Source organism: Lynx canadensis, chromosome D2 (genome assembly GCF_007474595.2).
Source record: "Lynx canadensis isolate LIC74 chromosome D2, mLynCan4.pri.v2, whole genome shotgun sequence".
NCBI classification, from domain to species: domain Eukaryota; kingdom Metazoa; phylum Chordata; class Mammalia; order Carnivora; family Felidae; genus Lynx; species Lynx canadensis.
Genome location: NC_044313.2, coordinates 58,083,820 through 58,094,625, shown reverse-complemented (window position 1 = coordinate 58,094,625; position 10,806 = coordinate 58,083,820).

Below are 10,806 nucleotides of genomic sequence, written 5' to 3'. Positions count from 1 at the left end.
TTATAGAATTGGTATGAGGATTGGATAGTTGATTCTTTGTAAGCACTTGGCTCTGTGCTGGCATATAATTAAATGCAGTATGGGTGCTTGTTTAGGTAAATAAAATGACCTGTTGCAATTGTTCAGGATGTACACTAGCCACCCCTCCTTTCTGCTCATTTTTGCTTTGTTTTCCTGTTCTTCAGTGCTTGTCCCATAGAGTGAGCCAGAACACAAAGAGAAGAGTAATTTCAAAGGAGTTCCTTTCTCTTTTGCCCTGAGCACAGGGCCTTACTGGGTAGTAAATTTGGTGATTTCATTGTAGTTTGAGATTCACTTTTACAGTAACAGACACATATTTTAAAGTGTTAATTTTCAGGGGATGCTTGTTTTTCCAGTGACTGGAATATTTGCGTTCACCATCCAGGGCCCTTCCCTTACTAGACGTGAGGTATTTGAGAAGACAACTCAGTATGCATGATATTTTTTCATGAATGTAGAAGCAGAACAAAGGGAATCAATCTGAGGGATGTGCTGGACTGTTGTATGGTAAATTTAGGCCAGAAGCAATGTTTTTCAGAATGCCCTTCCCTGTGTAGTTCTGGATTTGAGGTAGGCAAAAGGAAGTTACATGAGCTTTGGGAAGCAGAAGTGAAGCCACCATGCTCTGAACATCATGGTAGGTTAGAGGCCATGAAAGATGGATGCAGAGGCACAAGTGGATTCCAGTTTGGTCTTGAACTTTTCCATTGTGTACCTGCTCCTCCCTCCCGACTGCCAGCTCTGCTGACCAACAGGGCCCACTATCAGATGCTTCATGCAAACTCAGAGAGATGGTAGCCACAAAGAAGCACCAGCCTCCCCACCCAGTGTTATTCCAGCAGCTGGACATGCATGCCTTCCAGACCACCCTGCAAGCTCTGACTCATTCACCAAGCCAGGGCTGCTTAGTGGCTATTCTTTGATCCTTCAACAACCCTTTTTGGACCCTTACATTCTTAGCTCATTCCCTTATTGTGTAAGTCCTCATCCTTATAAATTCCTTCTTCCATAATCTGCACAGTGGCTCTGCTTCCCTGGTTGAACCCTGACTAATAAAAGGAATCTCTTATCCAGGCAACAGCAAAGTTGCCTCCCAGTGAAGACCCTCTACCCTGGTACCTATGTCTTATCTATGTGTCCACCAGTAATTACTATTTTCTTCTGTTCAGCCCTGTGCCAGGCACCATCAGGAATAAGACAGCCTTTAGCCTAGTGGAATTCACAATCCAGTTGTGGAGATAAGACCCAACACACATAAAAACTAACCCTGAGTAGTAAACCAGGGTTATGTTTCCTAAACAGCACACAAGATAGTGTGTTAGAGTATGTGAAAAGATTAGAAATTTTGCTAATATTTATTTTATCCCTTTTTTAGTTCTGTCTTGGGGTGTTTGTAGTGTACAAAATATAAATACAATATTTATTTATGAGTATATACCAGTGCTTTTTTTTTCTGATAGGAGTGTATGACCAAAAAAGCTGGGACCACTGTCCTAGGCATGAAGCAGTGCATGATTAGTACCATTAGGAGCTCAGAGCAGAGATTTTACTATGCTCTGGAGGAAAAAGGATTTCGATTGGTGACCCTACCTCTCTGACATCAGTTCTTCTGACCCTCAAAAGGCTGCTCCTCCCCCACTGCCCATGCTTGAAGCCACCTTGAGGCTTCTTCACTGGTTACTGCCTTGGCCTCAAATGCAGTTTCTCCATATCTTCCCTGGCTGGTTTGGTTGTGTCATTTACCTCCAGTTCTTTTTTTTTTTTTTTTTTAATGTTCATTTATTTTTGAAAGAGTGCCAGCTGAGGAGGGGCAGAGAGAGGGAGACAGAATCTGAAGCAAGCTATGCACTGACAGTAGTGAGCCTGATGTGGGGCTCACACTCATGAACCGCGAGACCATGACCTGAGCCAAAGTCAGATGCTGAACCGGCTGAGCCACCTAAGTGCCCCATTCAGCTCCTTTTATCCAATGCTTTATGTCCTTAGCTGTTAGTCTGGAAAGTCCAGGAATTCAGGGGTTTCCTCTATACTGTTCCTAGCTGTATCTCCAGTACCTAGAATTGTGTCTAGCACAAAGCATATGGTCAAGAAATCTTGGTTGAAGGAATAAAGGAACGGAGGAGGAAAAGTCCCTTCATCTGAAGGGACTCCACACACAAAGGGAGAATAGCAACATAACTCTTTTTCTTCTTCTAATATGGACTCTTTTGGGGGAAATTGTGTCCTCCAGAAGCAGTGGCAACAGACCTGCTGCTTTTGTTTCTGCTCTGAAATTGTGGTATTCGCTGTTTCACAGTGAGCAGGTGGCTTACTTCCCCAAAGGGTGGCTCTCATTACAATCCAGGTTTCAGGCAGTCCCTGAGTCAGCTCCGAGTAAAAGCCCAGAGGCCTTACTGGCCCAGGCCAGCGGCTGATACCTGCTTCCTGCCCCAGGGAGAAGTGGTTTTCTCTCGATTTTAGTTGGTGTTGCTTTTTTGTTTCCTTGTGCAATTTCAGCAGCTTGGCTGAACAAGTTTTCTAAATGTCCAAAGACTTCGGTCTTTTAAAGCCATGTTCCTGTTCCTCCTCACCATCATGTTTGATTTTTACTTCCCTGCCTGTGCCCCAGCCTACTGACCTCCACTGACCAGGGCACAAAAAGGTACCATGCCTAGCTGACCAGATACCTGTACCAGTCAGATTCCTGGCCGTCTCTAAGTGGAATCCAGTGTTGGTAGCCAGCTGGTAGCCATAGGCATATAGTAGTTTTCTATTCATTTGGCAGCCATATACCAATTTGTTTCATTGTTTCAAACTTTCATTCATTTGTTTATTCAACAAATATTTATTGCACTTACTATGTGCCAGGGTACTAGAAATAGAGTTGCCCACACTGCAAAAATCTCTATCCTGGTGGATATTTAAAACTGGTACTGTGGGTATCTTCTTCCGAATTTATTTCATGTTTCCTCAAATAGGTTATAAGTTCTTTGAGGGAAGGGGCAAATTTTATTTATTTATTTATTTTTTTTATTTTTTATTTTTATTTTTTTTTATTTTTGGGACAGAGAGAGACAGAGCATGAACGGGGGAGGGGCAGAGAGAGAGGGAGACACAGAATCGGAAACAGGCTCCAGGCTCTGAGCCATCAGCCCAGAGCCTGACGCGGGGCTCGAACTCACGGACCGCGAGATCGTGACCTGGCTGAAGTCGGACGCTTAACCGACTGCGCCACCCAGGCGCCCCAGGGGCAAATTTTAGATACCTGGATCTTGCTAGAGTGTTTGATAAATGTGTATTTGCTGTGCGGTTGACTGAAGTTTTTATTCAGGATGACCTTAAGCTAAGAAAACCAATATCATCACCATTAAAAAAGTAATGCCTTCAGGAAATGCCAAATGCTGACTAGCTATTAATTCCTATCTTTTTTTTTTTTTAATTTATTGTTTATTTTGAGAAAAAGAGCGCAAGTGAGGGAGGGGCAGATAGGGAGAGAGAGAATCCCAAGCAGGTTCTATGCTAACAGCCCGACACAGGGCTCGATCCTTTGAACCATGAGATCATGACCTGAGCCAAAATCAAGAGTAGGATGCTTAACCAACTGAGTCATCCATGCATCCCCATTAATTCCTTTATTCACAATACTCTTTGAGTAGGGACTGTTTTAATCTTCATTTTGTGGCCAGGAAAACTGAGGGCACTGATTAAACTGAACTGCATAGCCAGTGACCAGATTTGAAGTGCAGTTCTCTTTCTCCCTAGGGCCTATGCTCTGTGCCGCACTGGGTCTTGTCTGGAAGAGCTTTGATGTCAGGGACAGAGCCTTAGTGTGCCCCCAGTGCCCAGAATTATGTCTGGCACATTATAGATGTTCATTAAAGGTGCTGAGAACTATATGCAGCACTGTGTCAGTCCTAGCCTGCCCAGCATTGCTTAATGGTAGGCAGCGAGACTGGTAGCCTGCAGGCACAGATTAGCCTATTTCTGTGAATCAAATCTTGGGTTTCCTTGGAGCTACATTTTCCACTAGTAGTTTAGAATTAGTACCTAGTCCTCAGCTTGGGGTAAATATACATGGGGGTAAATCAGAGGCTCCTAAGGGCTTATGACTGTACTTGGAGAGCGAGAACTTCTCTCTATCGCTTCTAGAGAAAAAACACACACACACACACACACACACACACACACACCATATGGCCTCTTCCTTAGGTTCCCAAAAGCCTATCTTGACTCTCAGTCTGATTAGGGGGATTCCTCTTTTACCATGAGCTCTCTCTTCCCAGGACCTGGATACTTGCTGCTCTCTCAGCAGAGGACTAAGGGTCTGCTTCAACCCGCATACAACTTCCTAGCCCCAGGACCCACCATTGATCATTTCCACATATCACCATACCTACAGCTTCCTGCTTCTGCATCTCCTCACTATCACATTCTTGGAAGTCAGTACCCAAACAGAGAGAGCCTAAGTTTTCAATACCCCTCCAACTCTGGGTTTCTGACCATCTTCCTCATAGGCCAAGTTCACTAGAGTCAGCTCTTCCAACCCCAGCTTCTTACTTCCATGTTTACCTCCCCACCACTGCCTCTTCTTGAGGCTTTAGTGACCCCGACAACTGAGCACCCCATGTTTTGCCAGTCATGCAACCACTGCTGACTGCACTACTCAGACAACAAGTGATTCCCACAGCCCCCTCCTTCCATCACATCTGGCCTATTCCGCAGTGGCTAATGCCCACTTTCCATATAATTTGTCACTCTCACTCACTTGAATCACCTTAACAAATTTGCTTTGCTGCTAACTGATGAGTACTGAATTGGGGCCCAAGAGACATTGGCTCATGCTTCCATGCCCCTGATGTATGCAGGATGCAAGTAAGTCCTCTCAAGTGGAAGCCAAAAGTTATTTAAATATTTGATGACTTCAGGCCAAGAAATACCCCTAGAACACAAGTTTTCTGTAGAAGCCCATTACAAGTACATCTTACCACTTCAGTCTCCTCAGGATCCCCAGACTCAAATGGATCAAAGAAATTCCAGAGTGCAGGCTCTCACCCCCAGTATCCCCTTTCTTCCATGCCTCACTTTACCCAGAATATCAGCTTTATTAGTTTCCAAAAGAGTATTATGAAAACCCTTCAACAAAGAAAAGGAAATTCTGGTTTAAATAAAGCTATACAGGACTTTTCAGAGTTTTTACTATGATCATGGTCCTTCACAGGATGAGATCTGCAGAGTTTTCCAAATTATGCGGCCATGGAAACTCTTCATCTCAGAGGATATCCAGAGAGCAGTATCCCCAGACAAATATTTTGGAAAATTCTAGCTGAATTTATAATTTATTTAGAATTATAATCTCCTCACAATGAGAGGCCGTCTTAGAACATTTTAGTGTTCGATTTTTTTTAAATCTGTATATCTTTACACTCAAAAGTTTATGGGGCGCCTGGGTGGCGCAGTCGGTTAAGCGTCCGACTTCAGCCAGGTCACGATCTTGAGGTCCGTGAGTTCGAGCCCCGCGTCAGGCTCTGGGCTGATGGCTCGGAGCCTGGAGCCTGTTTCCGATTCTGTGTCTCTCTCTCTCTGCCCCTCCCCCGTTCATGCTCTGTCTCTCTCTGTCCCAAAAAATAAATAAACGTTGAAAAAAAAAATTAAAAAAAAAAAAAAAGTTTAGCCTGCTCGTTTGAAATTAATGAACTAATTCCTTCCCCTCTACATTCTAGTCATTCTTCTGAGTGCTGAAGATTTCTCTTATAAAGTTACTTGCAAGCATGCAAATTCTCTGGCAGTGCCAATGGTGAGACATATGTGCTGGGAGAAGTATGTTGAGGCTGGGTAAAAAACTAGCTGTCAAGGAGAATGATCAGAGGCTCAGTGTTCAGCTAGTTCAGAATTCAACTGTATATAAAGGGATCCCTGGAAGGAAGTGCCAATAGAGAGAAGGGCATTGGTGGCAGGGTCAGATTCAAACTGTGACCTAATCCACAGTTTATTGCCCAATGCCCAGTGGTAGACCTGTGCCTGTGAATAACATACCTGTGTTATTTGAGTGTTCTAATTATTGTCCAGTAAACCTGCTAAAAAGAGAATCAGATACTATATGCCTCCTGATGGAAAAACACAGCACCTAGTATATCTACTAAAAAATTGAACCTGGGGGCGCATGGGTGGCTCATTTGGTTGAGCACCTGACTCTTGATTTTGGCTCAGGTCATGATCTCATGGTTGTGAGATCAAGCCCCATGAGGGCCTGTGCTGAGTGTGGAGCCTGCTGGGGATCCTCTCTCTCCCTGTCCCTCCCACTTGTATGTGTGCCCTCTCTCTCTAAAAAATTTTTTAAAAATAAAAAAAATTGAACCTGAATGTTATTAGGCCTCTATATCTAACAACCAATTTGCATGACATTTAGGAGACAGAGAAACATGTTAAGATACTATAGGGAGGCAGTCAGCAAAATCTAATATTGAGACTCTCAGTAGGACAATAACTAGTTTGTCAACAAATAGACTGCATGAGAAAAAATTAAAAGTGAATTGGGAACCTATGGAATTATAGTAAGAGACTAGAACCATATCAACTGTATGCTATGTGTGGACCTTGTTTGGATCCTGACTCCAATAAGCCACTTCTAAAAATATATATGAGGCAATGGGAGAAATTTGGACACTGATTGCGTATTTAATGTTAAGGAACTATTAATAATAATAATTTATTAGTAGTAAGTTATTTAGATGTGATAGATATAATTACGTTGCTTAAGTCCTTCTATTTTTAGATACTGAAATCTTCACAAATGAAATTATAAAATATGTAGAATTTGCTTCAAAATAATCTAGAACAAAGAGAAACGGATAGAAGTACAGGTAAAACAAGATTGCCCATGACTTAATAATTGTTGAAGCTGGATGATGGGCATATTGTGGTTCATTATACTATTCCTGTCTGAAATTCTGCAAAATGCAAAGTAAAAAAAGATGGAGGGATGCCACAAGTTGATCATACCATAATATAAGCTTATGAAATTAGAGAGAAATTAGTCAGGAGAAAATTTCCATTTCAGGGTTATATCGCGTGATACTTCAGAAATAGGGACATAATTCAAAACAGGAGCAGTGTGTGTGCTTCAGGTGCTAGAGGTCAATGTCAGTGCCTTGGGGTCAAGGAGGTGACCCTCTTTGCATTTCAGTCAAACCACAGAGTGTGCTTCTGGATTCCCAGAAGTTAATCCAACCCTTTTCTGGTTTTGTTCAGTACCTGCCTAGAGATACACCTAGCTGCTTCCCCCCCCCCCCCCCCCCCTCTGATCCCTATCCCTTTTATCTACCATGTGGGGAGGAGAAGGAGGGTGGGAGGCAAATGGAAGCCTCAAGAGTCCTCACGAGGGGAGCTCCATAAGAGAGCTCTAGTTAGAGCTAATTAGTTCTTGTTAGAGCTAATTCATGGCACGAAAACATGAAAACTCCAGGAAGTTTGGAGGAAGTTTTGGTGAATCATGTGGTCTATGAATCATGTGGTCTATGGAAAGCTAAAACAATACTACTGATATCCTGAGTGGCTCCTGCAGAAGTGAGGATGGATTGTGCCAAGGATAGCTATGTCAGAGGACCCTGATCATGGCTATGGGGAGAGGATGAACTCCATGGCCAGAAAAGAGAAGAAACTGAACTGGCCTTAACAGAGACTTGTGTCTTTAGCTGTGATACGAAGTTAACCAACTCTTGGTGACATCATATAGAAATTCTCCCTATCTGAGAGAGCTAGGAGAGAGACTTTGATTTCCTGCTCTGGGATTTTGCCTAGCTTCAGAGTTGTCACTGATAAATGGATCCAATCTCACATTTGGGTCTTCAGAGGAAGTTCTTTGGAGAAGATGGGGCTAGAGCCTTCCCAGTCTGAATCAGCACCCAAACGTGGATTAGAAGGATAAATCATATGGAAAGCCATTTCCAGTAATAATCATAGGAAAACCATGGCCTCCTTCACTGAATGATTGGCATAGCTGAGGCTGTTCCAGTTAATCACTGAAAGTAATATTGTGGTTCATAAAGAAAGAAAAAAATGGGGGCACCAGGCTGGCTCAGAAGAGCATGCAACTCTTGATCTCAGGGTCATGAGATCGAGCACTATGTTGGGTGTAAAGATTACTTACATAAAATTTTTAAAAAATGTACTTGGCTTTACACATTTTGCAGCTTAGCTGAGCCTAGGGCCTTTTTTCAGAGATCTTTGACATTTGAAGAATTAATGCTCCAGTGTCACCTATTCTTAAGGAAGCCCACTAGGTCATTTTGTGTAGGTACAAATTTAAATCCCAGGTTGCTAGACATGGATGTAAATCACTGAGCCAAGGAACAAGTCCTGCTGGTTAGCCACCTGATACATGCATCTCCAGGTAGTCTTATGGATGAAGATGCCTTTTAGAGGGGAAATTTTATGTTATGGTAATATTCTCAAGGTTGGAAAAACCCAAAAGTTTTTAGTTAGACCACTTGCAAACATCAAAGCCTATTGTCCAGAACTCACCCTGCTCTACCTCTTTTTAAAGTTTTCAGGAGGAAACAGTATTGCTTAAGGTTATTGCAGAAGAGAAAACAGAACCAATCTTTAAGAGAAAAGGAGATAAATGATATGAGAAGTAGCTGACTAAATCAAAGGAAGCTTAACCAATTCTCTGGCACGTGAATGAATGAATGAATGAATGGACCTTAGGAGCCATTGCTCTTGGTCCTAGAGCACTATCATGAAATGACTCTCCTCCAACCCACTTTTCTAATTCCAGTCAAGTTTGCAAATACCCAGGAGAGAGAACTGGGCTGACCAGCTTGTGAGGTATCTCTAGCAACAGGATCACTGGGGGGTTGGTTGTAAGCCAGAAGCCACTGCAGTTTGTGTCAGAGAAAGGGGTACCCTTTCATCCTGCCCCAATGATAGGGATTCAGCTGAAGCTGTAGATAAAGGAAAAAAAGTAACCAGGCATCTCACAGAAGTTGCGATTTGGGCTGTAGCACAATTCTCTAACTACCACTGCTCTCTGTTCATCTGGGAGAACTGGCCCTTCTTGCCTGTCCTCTTCACCCAGCCACACTCAAGCAGGACTCCTCGCCCCAGTCCTTTGTCTCTGTTGCAATCAAACTGCCTCTGATGGGGAAAAGGAAAGCTTGGGGCACATAGGGCCAGGCAGGCCCACACTCCATCAGAGCTTTGGCCCAGAAGAAAGCAACCCCATCCCTAGCTACACAAAAGTTTTTCTCCCATGAGTCATCACTTGCTCTTGATGACCCAGCGCTCTCAGGGGAGTGATCTACCTGAGGAATACAACAGAAACTGTTACCATGTCTACTGCAGGGTTCCCTGGAGTTCTTGTTCTGATAGGACTAGACATGAGCATGAAGTGCTTCTAACCCAAGAACCCATTTGTTACAGGGTAAATCAATACATATGCCTGGGTCTTTATCTCTTTGTTGAAAAACAATAAAGGCTCATGAGTCCAAACAAGGGAGGAATGAGTAACTTAAAGAATTCCCATACAACTTTAAGACTATGGACATCAATGGTAAAAATGTTAAGTTCGAGATTTTAAAACCAGCACGACTCATTTGTTTCCTCCCTATTTAATGTGTCTATCTTATTCATATTTAGCTGGAATTCTCATTATTATCTTTATTGTCATTTTTAATACCTGAGATTTATTAAAAGTGCATTATTGTACCAGGTACTATATATACTAAACCCTTTCAATATGTTATTTCCTCCTCTCAGCAGCCCCCTTTTACAGATGAGGAAAATGAGGCCCAGAGTGGTTAGAAATTTGTCCCAAGGTCCTTCTGCCAGTGAGTGGTGGAACCTCTGGCTGCAGAACATAACCTCTTAACCACTATAAAATCTGTGTCAGTCCAAAGAATACTGGCCTGCTTAACGTGGACTCAGAACATTGAACATAATGATTCAGTATTGCCACATGCAGAGGAACCCACATGTCTCCCTCAAATTGGAGACAGTGTGGTAGGCTTTGGGGGCTTACATGTATTACATGTGTGGTCAAACCTCCAGGCTTTGGATAAATAAACTTACTGAAGTCTAGCTTAGCCTGACAGCCAGGCTCCAACCCCAGCCTCTAGTAAACAAACTCTTTAATTCAATTTATCGATGGGCTGCAAAGACATCAGACTCCACTAGAACAATCCTGGGAGGCTGCTCTAAGCCCTGCCCTTCCCATTAGGGGCTGTAAGTTTGTGCAAACAACCATAAAATTAAACCCACCCAGGGAGGGACATTGATTTCCAATTGGCATAGTTCGCCAGATGCTGTTTGGTCTAAGAACTGCTTGACCTCAACTAGTGACGCCACCTGCCCTTGGCTTTACAGGGTGTGTTCCCAGCAGGGAAGGCCTCTCCACTAATGCTTGCTACTGGAACTTGGGCTGAAGGCGTGGTGGGTTCCCCATATGTTGCAGGGGAGAGGCCAGCCACACCCGGGTTTGGATTCACCCTCTTATCCAACCCTGAAACTAAAGCTGCCCCCAGGAGATTACAGATGCTCCCACCCCCAACTAATTAAATAGGTGGCCTCCTGCTGCTAAAAGGGAATGAGGGCGGAAAGACAGAAGATGCCTGATTTAACTAGGACCTGGGTAAGTAGCTCAGCGGCGGGACCCAGAAATCACTGATGCGTGCCTAAACAGTCTCTAATGGGTGAGGGTGGTTCTATGCCTGAGACCTGGAGTTCTGTTTATTCTCAGCCCACTTTGTAGTTTTCAAATCTTATAGTCCAAAACATTTATTATAGAAGCTTTGCAAATTGTTAAAAACA